The 5,007-nt window shown below is 53.5% G+C and overlaps 1 pseudogene; it reads right to left on the bottom strand.

Annotated features, from left to right (window-relative positions):
* Positions 1-3,845: 3,845 nt before the first annotated feature.
* On the bottom strand, positions 3,846-4,856 carry LOC103737900 (annotated as a pseudogene).
* Between the last annotated feature and the right edge of the window lie 151 nt (positions 4,857-5,007).

Raw genomic sequence — 5,007 nt, 5'->3', positions numbered from 1 at the left:
AGGAGGCCCTACAAGAGAAAAGCGTCCACTCTGTTGTTAACACCCAGGCTCCCAGGCTCAGTTCCAAGGGAGGAGGGGAGGAAGCTCTGCTGCAAATCGTGGCCCCACATCTTCCCAGGAGACTCTAGTGTGGGCCTTGGTCAACACAGCATTGGCTTCCCCTAGGCAATGCACATGCGCAGTGCAGTCTAGAGCAGACTGCAGAAAAGGTAACAGGATGCAGAGGAGCCACGGTGTAGAACAGGAGCTCTGGCGTTACTTGTCCGGATTCAAGACCCTCTGGGCTATCAGTAGCTGCCTGACCTGAGCAAGGGTGAGCAGAACTCCACCCATGGTCCAGGCAACTCAGGAGCTCCCGTGAATCCAAAATAGTGGCCCATCTAATGCTGTGTTGCAGGAGCAGCAGAAGTGCGGATGCTAGGAAGTGGGCGGGGCTTCATCAGCAGAGCTGTGGAGCTTCAGTTGGTGCTTGCTGGCTCCTGAGCCACCCCTCCCCCACTCAAACGCACATGCCCCCTACATCACAAGTTCCAGCATGATGTCACAATAACCAGGGCTTGCCTGGATTCAGAGTAGCTGCAAACTGTTCATTTTTCCTTTCGCTGTTCTGCGGATCGCCAATTTGTTCAGTAATCTCGCTAAAGGAGGACGTTTTCAGGGCGACTTGGTGTGGCTGTCTGCCTAGCCGCCTCCAGCTCCATCCCGATTATCGTCCCCCACATCTTATGGCCTGTCAGCTGCCCCTGCCTGGCTGGCCTTGCTGGGTTTCTCCTGCCAGGGGAAATCCATCTGTATAAAGACTGGACCCGCATTGTTCCTGTGGCACCCTGACCTCTGCAGCAGCCCCAGGAGGTAATATACCTTTGGGATGTTCCGGCCTTTAAGAACCACGGGGGTCCCTCTTTCAGGGCACAAGACCACTCTCCCTACTACACCACCAGTGCGGATGGTTCCGGCTCTACAGCCCTTGACGTTTGGTCACCTTCCTCTTTCTTTTCTAGAGACAACCGAAGTCAAGTTTGAAGAAAAGTTAAAAGATGGGAGGAAGAAGAAGAAAGAAGGAGAAGGAGGTGTCGGAGGAGTACTGGTGGTGGTCGGAGACAGTAGGTCAAGGGGAGAAAAGGAGCACAGTCAGCACCCACCCACATGGCAGTTAACAACCATCTCTAACTCCATGGAGTTCCAGGGGATCTGATGCCCTTTTCTGGCCTCCACGGGTTTTGCACAACACAGTTGCAAACATATACATACAAAACACATACATGCAGGCAATGTACTCATACACATAAGATAAAAATAATAAATAAATAAATACATGGGCTGGGTGTTGTGGTACACGCCCTTAATCCCAGCCAGGGTTACCAGGCGGCCCTGATTCAGTGCTACACAGAGACCTACAGAAGTCCCGGGAAGCCTGGGAGGATCTGACTTCCCTGACCATTCGGGCTTTCAGTCCAATTCCGCCCATGGTCCAGGCAACTCAGGAGCTCTGGTGAATCCAAAATAGTGGCCCATCTAATGCTGTGTTGCAGGAGCAGCAGAAGTGCGGGCGCCAGGAAGTGAACGGGGCTTCACCAGCAGAGCTGTGGAGCTTCCTTTGCTGTTTGCTGGCTCCTGAGCCACCCCTCCCCCACTCAAACGCACGGGCCCCATACATCACAAGTTCCAGCATGACGTCACAAACACCAGGGCTTGCCTGGATACAGAGTAGCCACAAGCCGCTCATTTTTCCTTTTGCTGTTCTCCCCATCGCTCATTTTTCCTTTCGCTGTTCTCCCCATCCCCGATTTGCTCAGTTATCTCCCTAAACGAGGACTTTTCAGGGCGACGTGGCGTGGCTGCCTGCCTAGCCTCTAGCTCCATCCCGATTATCCTCCCCCACATCTTACGGCCTGTCAGCTGCCCCTGCCTGGCTGGCCTTGCCGGGTTGCTCCTACCAGGGGAAATCCATCTGTATAGAGACTGGACCCGCATTGTTCCCGTGGCCGCCTGGCCTCTGCAGCAGCCCCGGGAGGCAATATATCTTTGGGATGTTCCAGCCTGTAAGAACCACCGTGGTCCCTCTTTCAGGGCGCAAGACCACTCTCCCTATTACTCCACCAGTGAGGATGGTTCCAGCTCTACAGCCCTTGACATCTGGTCACCTTCCTCCTCCTCCTAAAAAGGCCAAGAGGGAAGAGGAGGAGAAGATGGATATAGAGGAGGAGGGGGACAAGGAGAAGAAGATGAGATCGAGGAGGAGGAGGAAAAGGAAGAGATGAGATCGAGGAGGAGGAGGACCGGAGGCGGCCGATGGGGACAGAAGGTCAAGAGGAGAAGAAAAGGAGCACATTCAGCAGCCATGTGCAAACATCAATGACCTTGGGGGCCAAAGTGAACATGGGTTCCGTGAGGCCACCTTATGGGCCTCAAGAAGGAAATGGACATCCTCAGAAGTCTCCCAGGAAGATATCCCATGGCCTTACCATCGGCAGTTCTAACCGTCCTACAGGAGGCATCCTCTCTCCAATTCTGTGTGTGCCTCTGCCTTCCCTAACACCTAGTGCACCCACAGTCCCCATTTCTCCTTCGACTTTCCCTTCTGGCTCTCTCCAGCAAGACTGAATCCCCAACCCCAATGTGCATCGATCCCCCTTCTCTGCCTTTTCCCACTGCTGCCATAGCCCCTACCCCCAGGAATGCTCCCACAGTCTCTTCTACCACAGAAGCCCATGTCTGTGAAGACATGAGCTGGGAGCCATCTTCGGAGCCTGCAGTGATGGACATGGATACCACGCCCCCTTCGGAGGCAGTTATTCTCAGATCACCTCCAGAAAGCTCAATGCCCTTTGCGTTTGGCCACAGCTGTGCCACAGTGCCCACTGGCACTCCTGCACTCACGGTCCCCTGCCCCAACCCTTTTGGGAACAATCTGCGCACACCCGGGACCACCGATGGGCAGAGGCAGAGCATGTCTTCTGCCAGTGCTTCTGGTCTGAGGGTTGACCCTGGCCTGGTGCCAGCACTGCCCTCCATGGTGGCAATAACACCATCTCATCCTCCCATGGATTTTGAGTCCATCGACACCACGCCACCTTCGCAGGCTGTCCTCTTGCACTCTCGACGTGCCTCTGAACTTGTTTCCACCAGGTTGCTGGCACAGGCAGTTTGGGGGTCTACCGCAGCTTTCAACCATACCGGGGCTCCCTCTCAGCCCACCTGTGCATTACTGAACAGGAAGCAGCAGCCTGCTGGCCGTGTCATTCTGAGGAATCCATTGTCCTCAGCAGCCACAGCTGGCCTAACTGTACCAACAGGCCAACCTGCTAGTGGCAGCAAAACCCAACTGGGATTTGCAGGTACGACGTCACCTGCTGACCTTGGCAGACCTAATGGCAGAGAACTGGTCTATGGGAAGCGCCAATGTGCTCCCCCCATTGCCCCACCCACTTTCTGGGTTGATCCTCAGCCCAGCAATGGGCTCAGGGGACTGTAGTTCATCACCCACCAACTTCACTCCCAGCACACCAGCGTTGATGAACCCTGCAGCCCCGCTCCAAAATGTAAGTGTAGAAAGCATTTTGGGATAAAACCAGAATTTAAATGCCACTCATCTAGTCATGCGTTTTCTGGGGTTTTCACTGCTGTTTGGCTTATGTATTGTTTTTTCCCCTGTAACAGCTCTTGATTGGTTTCCCAAACCATCCAAATTGAAGAAAACCATAGCTGGTATGGACAGAAACAATCCCAAGATTAGACTTCCATTCTTAATTTTTGTTGTTCCTTTATATTCAGGTGCTCCAAGGCTTAGGAGGGGCTCTGGGGTGTTTCAAAGTTGCCTACTGGCTGGAGAGGCTCAGGTAGAGGTCCGGAGGCCAGCTGATGCAGGGCAGAGGAGGGAGCCCCCTGGAAGGCATGGAGACCTAGGCCTGCTTGAGGGTGAGGCACTCAGACAGACGCTGGCCCAGTGATGGCTGAGGCAAGCCAGCCTGTGAGCAGCTGGGCCCAGCCAGCCTGGGGAGGTTGGTCAGGTGGTCTCCCATCTTCTTGATGAGCTTCACCTTCACCTTCACCTTCACCTTCTCATCCAGGAAGTGATTCTCCTGGAAGTCACAGAGATGGTGGTCTGTGCGGGCAGAACCCAGGGCATGAAGATCCAAGAGGGACTGGCCTGGCTTCAGGCTCTTCTCCAGGGCCAAGGCGGCTTCCATGGTCTCCCGGGTTTTACCCCACTCATCCTGAGCTGGTTTCTGCACATCTTGGAAGAACATATGACTGAGGCGCTGGTTCTGCAACTTGAGCAGGCGCTTGTGTCCTTGCCCTTTTCCTTGGCCAATTCACAGAAGAAGTGGGCCACGCCCTCCAGTTTAAGTTCAGAAGTAAAGTAGCTAAATATATTTCTGGTGAAGAAGTCACTTAAATAGAGGTGACATCCAGGGAGGACGCCTGAGTGACTTACTTCCTTCGTGTAGCTACTAGTTGTCAAGAGAAAGATAAGATGATGGGGCAATGAGCATGAAGGATGCCAAACCAAGAAGGAGACACAGTCTGGGGTCTGGAAGTTTGAGGGGTTGGGAGTGCACTGTGTGTATCTCTGATGAGAGAGAGATCAGGAGGAAAACAGACACCTTTCTGGATGAAAAGCCAATGTAATGAGGACGCTTTTGTTTTCTTAGGTCCCGATGTCCACATCCTTGGCTTTTATCAATGTATGTTTTCAAGGAAAACACTTCAAAGGCAAGAAGCTCAGAAGGAGAGCACTGGTTCCTCCAGATAAGGATGACAAGCTACTGAAACCAGGCCCAGCAACAGCACCCTTCAGCATCAGCATCAGCATCAGCACCAACACCCTGCATCACTAGCACTAGCATCCGCATCCGCATCAGCACCAGCACCAGCACCCTGCATCACTAGCACCAGCACCAGCACCCGCCAGTACCAGTACCATCAGCATAACTGGTAAAACATCAGAAAAACCTACAGCAAAACTAAAGGACAATGGCGGGAAGGACAAAGGAAAGGGAAAGA

This window comes from Nannospalax galili, unplaced genomic scaffold, assembly GCF_000622305.1.
Source record: "Nannospalax galili isolate Female #2095 unplaced genomic scaffold, S.galili_v1.0 scaffold1018, whole genome shotgun sequence".
NCBI classification, from domain to species: Eukaryota; Metazoa; Chordata; class Mammalia; order Rodentia; family Spalacidae; genus Nannospalax; species Nannospalax galili.
This window is presented reverse-complemented; position numbering and strand designations above follow the sequence as displayed.